Raw genomic sequence first — 13,553 nt, forward strand, 5'->3', positions numbered from 1 at the left:
GTCAAAGTGCTAAGGCGCTGGGATGCCTCCGGCCATCGCAGAATTGCTTCAGCCTTTAACGAAAAGGTAACATCAGTTCTCAGGCACCATGCGTGATTTCAGGCGGTTTAAAATCCGTTAAAAATACACATTTCCTTATGGACAACTTTTCTTGTTAAAAATCTTGTCTTGCATTATGCCCTGTTACATCTAGGCTAGATAAGCTTTGAAACTTTGCTTATGTTAGGACATTTATGTTAATTGGAATCAGTGTACTGTTAATAATCAAAAATCATACAATTTCAGTGAGTCTTCATGCCTGGTGACTGGCTGCCTGCCCCCATCTTCTGGCTCTGACTGCCTCATCTCTCCACATCTGTACTGTACTCTGCTGTCCCTGCCCTCTCGGAGGTTAGTCAACACACACACACACACACAGTGTCAGTTACAAATACACATTTCCTTATTGACCCGCCCGCTGAAACTTTGCTTATGTTCGGACCTCCGCAATTATGACCTCAGTATTTCTAAAATCCTGGTTACGGCCCTGCTGGTAAAGTGGAAAATTTGTGATAACACCTCCAAACTACGCAAGAACTATTTAGGGAAGAATCAGTCAGCTGGTATTTTGTCTGTAACTGAGTGGCCACCACAGTCACCAGATCTCAACCCTACTGAGCTGTTGCGGGAGCAGCTTGACCGACTGTTACGTACACTGTAAAAAAAATTCCTTTGTTTTTACGGAAAAAAACTGGTTGCTGTGGTTACCAGAAAATTTTTTTAAAAAATACAGTACAAATGTAAACAACTTTACAGAACAACTTGTACATTTTACTGGGATTCAATGTACAATAAACGATAACTAAATGTAATTTTTTCTGGTATTCAGTGTACAATAAACAGAGACTTCATGTACATTTTACTGGGATTCAATATACAATAAGCAAAATCTGCATGTAAATATTACTGAAAAAATGTGTATAAAAGCAGCGTGGTCCTGCTAAATTAGCAATAAAGGACTATGTAATCTACAAGTTTAAAATGTTTTTGTTCGTGAATTACTACAGTTTTAGGATGTGAAATGTACAAGTTGTTCTGTAAAGTTGTTTACATTTGTACTGTATTTTTTATGGGATTATTCTGGTAACCACAGCTGCTAGTTTTTTTCTGTAACAACGGGACATATTTATATATTTTACAGTCTTACAGGATTAAAGTTTTTAAAGTCAAATAAACACCTAAATACTAAATAAACTGAATCGCCTGTTAGGATTATTGCTCAGTGAAAAATATAAACTGTTTTAGACATTACAATTAGCTTGACAACCTCTTAGATGATTTCATTTGACGTTTACCAGAAACTGGAAAATGTGAGCCTGTGTAGACAGCTTAAGCATTTATAAATGGAAAAGCAATGTATACCTCAAGAACTGTACTGACAAAACAAAAACAAACAAATAACTTGCCTCTCCAAGAATTTACTAACCTCAAATGAGTGAGTAAGCAAAATATATGTCTAATAATGGCACTGATGATTACAGCTGAAAATAGAAATGGACCAAAACAGAAATGTCATTTCTCAACATAGTGTACATATTCGTATCATGTACTCCTCAAAACAAAATTGTGTTATTTTCTAACATACATAATCATGACCTGACACCCTCTTTTCTTTGAAGGGAAGTTGAAAGATTGAGGCCCCCAGGCAATCAGTGGTGTAGTGAGAATTATTAAACATTCATTATTAAAAATATCTAAAATTATCAATATTTTTAGATCATACTGGAAGACATTGCAGGACAAAGGTCTCAAACTCACAAAGGTAGCTGTACAAGCACACACGCGCACGCACACACACACACAAACACTTGACTGTAATCTCGTCTCTAAACAGGCGTGCAGTCTGTCAGTATCTTATTGGTGGGGGTGTGAATCAGTGGGGTAGTGGGGATTATTAAACATTTATTAATGAAAATATCTAAAATTATCAATATTTTTAGATCATACTGGAAGACATGGACATCTTTCAATTCCAGCATAAGTACTGAGGCATTGCTATATCACTTTCCTGTGTTGAGTTTTTACGCCATTGACAGTTTTGTTAGAGCAATGTTGTTCTGCAATGAACTTGCACACGTGTATTTTCAAGTCATATTTTCACACACACGGTCAGTCATTGATGCCGGTACGTCAGCTGTGTCTGTTGGTGATCTTGTTGCTCAGCTGCTCTATGAGTGGGCTCTGCTTCGTGACGTGGTAGCACTTTTTTACCGCTAGTTGCATAGATTAGCTTTCTCGAGCACAAAGTACAGGAGCAAGCGCCAGCTGCTCTTAACTTCTTGCACAAGCTACCAAAAGGCTTCCCGTCTTTCCCCATTTCTTCTATCCATGCCCAGCGCCATTTATTTGTTGATCCGTTATCAATTAGGAGGGCATCTTCCCCAGGCTTCATGAATTTACTCTCCATCCTAATCTCCTACGTGACGTCTCTGCACGGGTATCAATTTAGCATGAGACTCAGTTGAAGCGCATATTTCCCAGACCCGCCCCGTTTTACTTCTGATTGGCTAATAATGTTAGATTGAGAGAGTGAGAGTTGTGTTCCCATCATATCATTGGCAGACGCACTCATGAACTCTCAAGTGATATCAAGACTTTTTTTTTTAATATAGGAATTTTATTTTTCCCCTAGCCAAACGCTGCACGCCGGAAATCCAGCACCATGCCGGAATACTTTAAGCCCTGAGAACTAACATGGACCCTTGATCATGACATAGCATAACATCATAACATGACCCTTAATCAAAACAACAGTCCCTGGGTTATTTTCACAATTACACAACACAAACAAACTCTTCTGCTGATGCTTACTGTGCATCACGCCACTCGTGATCTGAAAGATCTTGAATCAATGTGATGACTCGGGGGTTCACATGAAGACGGGATGTTTTTGTCATCTCTACTTTAGTGCCCTTCTCAGGGTTAATGGAGAAAAAACACCTGTAGAAACAAGACAGACAACTGTATTAATAACAAAAATCTTCACAATGATAACTTTTTATTCAAGTTATTACTTTAAAGAAACTTATAATAGGTAAAATGAAAAGTCCCCTAAGCCCCAAGTCACCGTAGCAGCTACTTCTAAATAAAGTGAAAATGTTAGATTAACCTGATCAAAATCAAAAAGACACACCTCTGCAGAAACTCCAGGGTTGATACCAGGCATGATGGGTAATGTATGTTAAAGCAATAGTAACTTCCAAACATCAGGCACAGGGCAGAAACGAAGGAAGGGATGTTGTCCTGTACAATGTTTCGATCTACACTCAACATGAAGCGATTTGCAGAATAGCAGGATCGTCCTGAAAAAATTTAAACACAAGGAAGGGGGACATGATTCAAACTTAATTAAAACAAGACACAAAACTATTCTAGCATTATGTTCAGAAATCAGTGTGTGTTTGCAGGGTGTGGGACAGACATATTGGGCCTTTCAAAATATACTTTGACTAACTTTAAGAGGTTACTGTATCAAGAAATATTGTGCAAGATAAACCTGTGCCAAAATAGAAAAGAGAGAAAGGAAAGGAAAGGAATAAAGAAATACAGAATGAGAGAGAGAATGAAAGAAAGATCAATATATTTTTAACTTACCACACACAACAATTGTCGGAGTCAAGGGAAGTTGGTCCATCTGTACTTTCCCTGCCAGGCATGTGTCCTCGACATAAACGAACATGACGTCTTCCTTTTCATCAAAGTAGGACAGCAGAAGCAACACCATGTCTTTGAGGCCTTCAGAACAACCACTCAGCTCTCCCCTCATCACTTGATACTTTGTTACAGCCTGTAGGAACTTTCTGCTCTTGTGCATACAAACTGTGTTCATGTAGTTGAGGAGCCTTTTCCCCTTCAACTCCAATTTACGTGAGAAAACTTCTTTCATCCCAAATCCGGTTAGTTCCTGAAAGTGGACTGCCATACCAAGCTCATCAAACAAAAACGGCTACTCATCAAGGAGGTTCTTGATATTTTGCCCCTGGTTGACTTTTTTGCGCTGCGTGTAAAAGGTCAACTTCATCAGACGTTGGACCTCGTCTAGATTAACATCAGGTTGCTGAGACATCATCTTCAGTTTTTCTTCATGTTCTTGCTGGCTCTCTGGGGTCTCTCCAAGGGGCAGGAATTTCAGATTCCAGTTAATGCACCCATAGGTGTCCTGGACTGCTGCTCTCTGCTCTGGAGAGACTTCATCTGTGTCGTCCGTGTCAGAGTGATGCTTTCTTTTTCTTATTTTTGGGGTTGTAGATTGCCTCACATTCTCTATCCTATTTTGAAGCAGTTTGACAAGAGAATGGTACCCTGCCTCAATCACATCTCCCTCTATTACGTCTTGCAAAGACTTAGGATATTTTGCCACCATCTTTTTTGCAACTTCTGTGGAGCTCCTTTTGTTAATGCAAGACCTATTTTGTATCATCTCAGAGACCACAATTCGGACCATCTTCCGCCTCATTCGTGGATTTGGTCATTTCCCTCTCTCAAGCTACTGTAAAAGTTCCTCTGGGATCTTGTCCCACGGTATCAAAAAAGTATCCACCCAGTCTACATTAGGGCTTTGGCAGTTCTTGGAAGAGGTTGAGGATGAACTTCTGGGTGAAGACTCCAAGGATACGGGAGGTCCTTCCGAAGCAACAGCAGATGAGCTGTCTGTTTCAGGAGTCAGGCCTGCAAACATACACACCAGCAAATTACACAAAAAAACAAAAAAAAAACATGTTAATGATTACACTTCTCTAGGAAGATACCACTCTGAAATATACACTTTTTTATCAAATGCAATGAAATTAATACATATGCAATTTCAACTTTTTACATTTTTAACCCATGAACTTGAGATTTTACCAAACAATGAAAAATATGTATTTTAACCTTTTTAACTTTCTTCTACCAAATTCTATTTAGCCATATATTTTAAGGGCGTCACGATTTTCGATTTTAAATCGAAATCGACTGAAATTAAGTCAAAATCTCGAACTTTGAATTAAAAAAATGGGATCGTCGATGGTGCCACACCCCCATGTCACGTCCGGTCGGCTTGCCAAGCGGAAAGCGGACACACGGTAAGTGCTGAAGTGCTGTGAGTCAACCTCCTCTAACTTAGCTACTAGCTAAGCCAGCAGCTATTAGCTACAGCCAGCCAAAAGATAGCATGGTGTTACACCATTCCTGTTCGGCTCCCGGACCGTGGTCGGGAAGCACAGTGGAGATGAGTTCCTGTGGGGCCGAAGTTTGTGTTTACTGTTGGTGAACCCCCTTTCACGTGTTAAGCTGGTCGGGAAATAATACCAGGGAGCTTTGCTGTATCTTGAGGAGCCGTCGCCTTCATTCACAGCCAAACTGCAGACTTTATTGTACACTTTAATGCTGTCACTACTACTGCTACTGCTTTCGCTTTTCTTTCCTCTCCCATTCATTCACTGTCCGCACGTACGCACGCTCCCTCACTCTCGCTCGCCCACTCACACCTTACGCACCTTACGCACGCACCTCACGCACCGCCCTATTCCTGAAAGGGGCTCCGCCACTCTTACAACAATGGAGACCCATCGACAGAACTTGAACCCCCTCCTCTTTCACTGAAGTCGCAGGTGTGGAAGTATTTTGGATTTCCAGTGAGTTATGTTGACAAAAAAGCCACAGTTTGCAAGCTCTGCAGAAACTAGATGGCAGGTTATTCTGTTTAAGTTTCTAATTGACTGAAGATATAAGTTATTGTTACATTATGTTGTTAATAAATGTTTTAAATTTGACAATGCAGTGTGGTGCATTGCGAACAAAAGTCAGATATTATATATTGCATAAAAGTCTAGTCTAAAAATGGCATAGCAGCCTGTGCTTTAAAAAGAATAAATGTAAAAATCGAGAATCGAATCGAACCGTGACCATAGAATCAAAAATTGAATCGATTCAAGGATTTGGAGAATCATGACACCCCTAATATATTTATCATCAAACTATTTACTATATTGTATCTGCACAATTGTACCTGGGCTATAGAGAGAAAAGTTGAATTGCTTTTTCTAGACAGTGCAATAATGAGGACATCTTGTTATCAGGGCCCAAATGTGAATGCTACCACATTGCTGATTAATCTTTTGTGCAGGTAACTTTGGGCACTGGTTGCATCCTGTGCTGCAAAACTTGACTTACATCTTAGCTTCCAAGCAGCAAGTACTTTTCGGGCTTGAATGGGCCTTAAAGGAGAACTTCGGTCGATTTAAACATGCAGCCTTATTGCTCAAGCTACCCTTGACTTGCCAGTACCGAAGACGCGAAAACATTTGGTCCAGCCATTACAGAGCTCCGCGAACGGAGACTTAGCATTGAACGCTAACAGCATGGGGTCAGAACTTTACACTGTGTTTTAAGCGTCTTAACATGCTCCACATCTCACACCAAAAGTTATGCAACATCAGCAGACACCTTAGCACACAGCACTGTAGCGTGTATGACTCAAACTGATAAAAAAAGTAGTTAAAACAGTGTGTTTGTGCAAGCAGCTACTTACCTGTTTGTTGACATCCGCCTCTTCCGATAGCTAGACCAAACTAGTATATCCATCGAGTGTGCACTTAACAGGCTTAACAGGCTATTGTAAGGCTCATGGCTCATGACAGGCTGTAACATGGACATGTACATTATGAACATAAACACGAAAATGCTGGATTACGTTTCCGTCTCCGCCAGTGAGGGAGTAAGCGCACACTCGACGGATTGACTAGTTTGGTCTAGCTACCGGAAGACATGGATGTCAACAAGCAGGTAAGTAGCTCCTTGCACAAACACACTGTTTTAACTACTTTTTTATTCAGTTTGAGTCATACACGCTACAGTGCTGTGTGCTAAGGTGTCTGCTGATGTTGCATAACTTTTGGTGTGAGATGTGGAGCATGTTAAGATGCTTAAAACACAGTGCAAAGTTCTGACCCCATGCTGTTAGCGTTCAATGCTAAGTCTCCGTTCACGGAGCTCTGTAATGGTTGGACCAAATTTGTTCGCGTCTTCGGTACTGGCAAGTCAAGGGTAGCTTGAGCAATGAAGCTGCATGTTTAAATCGAACGAAGTTCTCCTTTAAGACATTGCAACCTTGTACTCTGTTTTGTCACTGAGTACAGATGGTATTCAGAATGATAGTCAGCTTTATATATATCCACCACAAAATACACAGCTGCATCATTTTGAACTAAAATAATGAGAAGTTCTCCAAACTCGATGGACTCATCATTTTTTGACACAAGGAAATGTCCCTTTTTATATGATGTACCTATGTACTGTATGTCTGTGGAAACACTAGTATTGTGTTCTGAAAAGCCAAACTCTCTCACTGTATGTTTAATTGCATCACTGTAAAGCCTGGGATAAAAAGTACAACTGCCTTTGACTTGCAGAAGCTGACTGCAGCCTGGTCCAGCTGAAAGATATGCCTGAAACATTTGATGTCTCTCGGATAACGTTAGGCATATGTTTTTAAAGTTTTTTAAATGCCTTGCACATCTCTTGAAGTAGCTGTTTTTACTTTCGAAACGCTTGGTCCATACTCTAATCAAGGGGCCGAATTTCAAAATTAGTGCCGGATAATGACACATGAAATGGTGTTTGGGTTTTAGTGTAGTCTCAGGAAATAAAAACTTTCTTGATTCCAAATATTCTTGGATTATTATGTCAAGATAGGCTACTTGGGACAACGAAATCTCTTGTGCACAAATCATATCAACAATATCTTTAAGCTGAAGAGTTAACTGCCACTCATCATCTTCTGGATTTTGGACTTTGTCACCAATTAACACAGGCAGCAACCTTAAAAAATTCCACTTCTGGATAGCTTGACCTGAAAGCTTGGACCCCTCAGAGTTGGCAGCAGATGGCTTTGTGAGAGCATCAGATTCCTTGTACTTGAACTGCTTGATGCGTCGGTTAAACACTGAATATGTAAACCATTTCTTTTTCTTGATGAAATACTTCAAGTACAGTGCAACATCATAAGATAAGACACCCTCAAATATGTTGTGGCCTAAACAAGGTGGGAGACCAGGCTGGCAAACATGAAAAGACTTAAGAGCATTGAAAACAGAGTTTACCTTTATGCCTCTACTGCCTTGTCCATCTTCAACTTGTAGAACTGGAGAATCATAACTTTCAAGAGTGAGCTGTGGACCACAAACATTTGGATCATTCTCAAACTCGGTTCTTGTGATTTCACAGTATCTGCAAAAGTACACAGAACTGCTAAAGTTATCAGTGAACCCACCAATGCAATGTGACCCCAAATTATCTCCTGCAATACAATACAGAGCCCATTTGACTGTTTCACCACCAACAGTTATTCAATTTTCTCAAGATTTTTTAAATCCTCTAGCATCTCTGAGAAAACTTTAGCACTTCTAAAGCACTAACTGTTTTAGGTCATTCTCTCCACACAATAAGACAAGGGACGTGTGATCTGTAGTGGACCGCACATGTGCAGGCAAATTTGCCACAGAAAGATACACCCATACAGAGCAGCAGCTGCACTGAGCAGCAGCACTGAGAGCAAGCTCTAAACATTTTACAGTACTTTTGGATCAAATTTCTATCAAATTCTCATTTGTTTCTATCAATGGTGATTGTGGAGTGCTTGTGGTCAACTTATAGAAGTTGATTGTCAGTTTTAAGGGGAGATATCTGGTGGATGCAGATTTGGGCCTGTCTGTCTGCATCAAACAGCAGCCTAGCTAGCTATATGGCTAGCTACCTGGCCTCATCTGATCAGATACCATCAAGCAGCAGCAGCTTCCACCAGGCCCCAGCAGTGGAAGCTACCTGGACTCAGCTGCTCAGACACCATCAAGCAGCAGCAGCTACCACCAGATCTGCAGCAGCAGAAGCTACCTGGTCCCAGGAGCAGCTGCCATCAAGCTTCAGCAGCAGCCTATCCAGCAGGCCTCAGCAGCAGCCCATCTATCTATCCATCCATCCATCCACCAGACTAGACCCAGGCCCCCTTCAGTGACAACATGCCACTTAAGCAGAAGCCAGAAGTGAAGTCTGAGGAGGAGTGTATTACGCTCGCACAGGTGAATGATCTAATGCAACAACAGAGAGGGATGTTTTTAGCACTCTTGCAACAATAGCAAGAGAATTTTAAAGGCTTTGTCAAAATAATCTTGACTCAACAAACACACGACTGGATGATATTTCAAAGGAAGTTCAAGAAATTAAAGCCAGTATTCATTTCACACAGAAAGAGGTCGATGACATCAAAATGGGTAACATTAAACAGACTGATCATTGTAAAGACATGCAATCTGAAATCTTCAAGATATGTGAGAGTCTGTTGGCCGTCACTGACAAGATGGATTATCTAGAAGGTCAGTCCAGAAGAGACAACTTGGTCATAGATGGAATCGAGGAGACACCAGGAGAAACATTGGCTGATTCGGAGGAAAAGGTCAAGAGAGTCTTCATGGAGAAACTACAACTGCAGGGGATGATTGAGGTGGAGCAGGCTCACCGTGCAGGGAAACCTGTGTCAGGGAGTGACAGACCCAGGCCGATTGTAGTTAAGTTTGTTAAGTACAAGGACAGATTAATGATTCTCCAGAGGGCCAAATACCTTAAAGGCTCCAAAATGTACATAAATGAGGACTATACAGATGCCGTCCGTCAGAAAAGAAAAGACCTAATGCCTAAATTGAAAGCTGCTCGAGACAGAGGGGACATCGCTTTTCTCCGTCACAACAAGCTGATTATACATCCCTGCAGCAGCAACCCAAGACAGCAGGGATAGAGATGATTTTAACACCATCTTAACTGATCGAATAATTATAATTATATGGACTGCATTGATTCACATGACCCTAATGTCAATTTCTTTAGCAGATTTAACAGAGTCTCTAATTCATGTAACTTCTATAATGAAGATGAATTTCATATGTTAACTGGCAACTTAACCAGAAATTCCAATGTCTTCTCTACAATTCACTTAAATATACGCAGCCTTCCTAAGAATAATGATCAATTTATGCATTTCTTGTCAACGCTAAAACATGAATTTTCAATCATTGCCTTGACGGAAACATGGCTTTCTGATGAAAGTGTTGAGCTTTACAACATACCTCAGTACACTCAAGTATTGTTAAATAGGAAGGAAAGAGTTGGAGGAGGAGTTGTTTTTGTTCATAACAAATATCATATATATATATATATATATATATATATGTGTATATATATATATATATATATATATATATATATATATATATATATATATATATATATATATGTATATATTTAATCTCAAATATATATTTAATCTCAAATGAAACTGAGGTTGAATCTGTTTCTCTGGAATTAATGTCTTGCCTTGTTTTTGGTGGCAGAAATGTCATAATTGGTTGTATTTATCGTCCACCTCATGCTGAAATTAATTCTTTTAATGACACACTCACAGCTTCACTTGATGTTATTAATAAGGAAGGTAAACTTTGTTATTTGCTTGGAGATTTTAACATCAATCTTATCAATATTGAGAACCATTCTTCTACTGTTAATTTTCTTAATGTGTTATATTCATCCTATTTTTTTCCTCTTATTGACAAGCCAACCAGAGTGACCTGTAAAACAGCCACTCTTATTGATAACATTATAACTAATACATTTGATTATCCAGTAAGCTCAGGAATATTATATTCTGATATTTCTGATCACTTTCCTGTATTCCATATCACTACAAGTAATAGTTTCAAACACAAGGGCCCCAATGTTAGAACAGTTTTCCGCAAATTTAATGAAGATAACATCAAACGCTTTAGAGAAACGCTTGAAATAGTAAATTGGAATGATGTTTATGATCAGCAGGATGCCAACAAAGCCTATCAATCTTTTATTCATCTGTTCAAGACCATATTTAATGAGTGCTTTCCACTTGTAAGCCTCGAAATCAATAAAAGACATGGTTTTAACCCTGGTTCACTACTGGTTTCTTAAAATCCTCAAGGAAGAAAAACATGTTATATAAAAAGTTGATTTCTAATCCAACTCCACAGAACTCTAACACATATAAAAAATATAGAAACAAGTTCACTTATTTACTTCATATGGCAAAGAAGAAATACTGTTCTGATAAATTCAAAGAATCTACGAACAACATAAAAAATACATCGAATATTATTAGTGAACTATTAGCTACTAGTCGAACCTCGGATCCAGGAGGAACAATGCGGTTTCCGTCCTGGCCGTGGAACACTGGACCAGCTCTATACCCTCCGCAGGGTGCTCGAGGGTTCATGGGAGTTTGCCCAACCAGTCCACATGTGTTTTGTGGACTTGGAGAAGGCATTCGACCGTGTCCCTCGTGGCATACTGTGGGGGGTGCTCCGGGAGTACGGGGTCGGGGGCCCTCTGTTAAGGGCCGTACGGTCCCTGTACTGCCGGAGCAGGAGCTTGGTTCGCATTGCCGGCAGTAAGTCAGACCTGTTCCCAGTACATGTTGGACTCCGGCAGGGCTGCCCTTTGTCACCGGTTCTGTTCATTACTTTTATGGACAGAATTTCTAGGCGCAGCCACGGGCCGGAGGGGATCTGGTTCGGGAGCCAATGGATCTCATCTCTGCTTTTCGCGGATGATGTGGTCTTGTTGGCTCCTTCGAGCCGGGACCTCCAGCATGTCCTGGGGCGGTTTGCAGCAGAGTGCGAAGCGGCTGGGATGAGAATCAGCACCTCCAAATCCGAGGCCATGGTTCTCAACCGGAAAAAGGTGGCCTGCTCCCTCCAGGTGGGAGGAGAGTTCCTGCCTCAAGTGGAGGAGTTTAAGTATCTTGGGGTCTTGTTCACGAGTGAGGGAAGGATGGAGCGTGAGATTGACAGACGGATCGGTGCAGCGGCCGCAGTAATGCGGTCTTTGTATCGGTCCGTCGTGGTGAAGAGAGAGCTGAGCCGAAAGGCGAAGCTCTCGATTTACCAGTCAATCTACGTTCCGACCCTCACCTATGGCCATGAACTTTGGGTCATGACCGAAAGAATAAGATCCCGGATACAAGCGGCCGAAATGAGTTTCCTCCGCAGGGTGGCAGGGCGCTCCCTTAGAGATAGGGTGAAGAGCTCTGTCACCCGGGAGGAGCTCAGAGTAGAGCCGCTGCTCCTCCACATCGAGAGGAGCCAGCTGAGGTGGCTCGGGCATCTGTTTCGGATGCCCCCGGGACGTACTAACAAGAAAAAGGCACCTGCAAAATTTCCATCCCAATTTACTGATGGCAAGTCCACATTCTCCAATATCTCTGACATAGCAAATGAATTTAATAATTTCTTTGTAAAAGTTGGTAGTACCTTTGCCAAGAAAATCTCTCCATCTAATAACTGCCCTACAGATAATATTACTGGTGTCTTCCCTGTCCTGCAAAACTTCGAACCACCCACAGTTAAAGAAGTGATCAACATCATTGTAAATCTTAATAATTCAGCAGGGGGTCACGACGACATAAAGGCTAAGCTCCTAAAGGAAGTAGCTCCCTTTATTAGCAAACCTTTAACACACGTCTTTGCTGTGTCACTAAAGGCTGGGGTAGTCCCTAGTGATCTTAAAGTGGCAAAGGTCTTACCTCTTTTTAAAGAAGGCGAACCCAGGGTTTTTAACAATTATAGACCGATTTCTATCTTACCATGCTTTTCCAAGGTCCTGGAAAAGTTAGTTTACACAAGAGTTATTACACACCTCAATGATAATGACATATTGTACAAACACCAATATGGTTTTCGCAAAAAGCACTCAACATATATGGCTCTTTTGCAACTTATTGAAACAATTTCTACTGCTCTGGACAAAAATATGTTTGCTATTGGTATTTTCTTGGATCTCTCAAAAGCGTTTGACACAGTTGACCATGATATTCTTCTGTTAAAACTCCACCGATATGGTCTTCAAGATGTTGTGATCAAATGGTTTAGTGATTACCTTTGTAACAGAGAACAATATGTTTGTATTAATGGTCATGAATCTAAGAAAGTAAAACTATACTATGGTGTGCCTCAAGGCTCAATTCTTGGGCCCCTTCTGTTTTTGATTTTTATTAATGATTTCGCTGTAATGTCTGAGTCTTCTCTGCCCATTTTATTTGCAGATGATACTAATTTTGCCATGTCTCACCCTGACTTTGGATGTCTATCAGAAATGCCAATACCACGCTGGAATAGGCCTCAAGGTGGTTTCAAATTTCCTTGAATGTAAACAAATCAAATTATATACTTTTTAGAAACAAAAATAAGACTTTTCCTAAGCAGGACTCAAAGCTGCAAATGAATAACATTGAAATCAAACAAGTCTCGTGTGCAAAATATCTTGGTATACTAGTTGATGAAAGATTGTCCTGGGGAAACCATATTGGGCATGTATGCAAAAAAATTATGAAGTCTTATGGCAGTATCAGTATTATGACATTATATCACAGTTTAATTTATTCATATTTGACATACTGTAACATTGTTTGGGGTGCTTCATATTCCTCACACCTAAATCAGCTATTCTCAATTCAAAAAAAA

At 40.4% G+C, this 13,553-nt stretch overlaps 1 long non-coding RNA gene across 1 annotated transcript; it reads right to left on the minus strand.

Annotated features, from left to right (window-relative positions):
- Positions 1–2,729: 2,729 nt before the first annotated feature.
- Positions 2,730–8,151, minus strand: LOC115580610 (uncharacterized). Its single transcript, XR_003983884.1, has 4 exons — positions 8,121–8,151; positions 3,634–4,707; positions 3,173–3,341; positions 2,730–2,979 (listed from the first exon to the last, which is right to left on the minus strand). It is a non-coding gene; the product is annotated as an uncharacterized LOC115580610 (long non-coding RNA).
- Positions 8,152–13,553: the final 5,402 nt, after the last annotated feature.

This window comes from Sparus aurata, chromosome 4 (assembly GCF_900880675.1).
Source record: "Sparus aurata chromosome 4, fSpaAur1.1, whole genome shotgun sequence".
Taxonomy (NCBI): domain Eukaryota; kingdom Metazoa; phylum Chordata; class Actinopteri; order Spariformes; family Sparidae; genus Sparus; species Sparus aurata.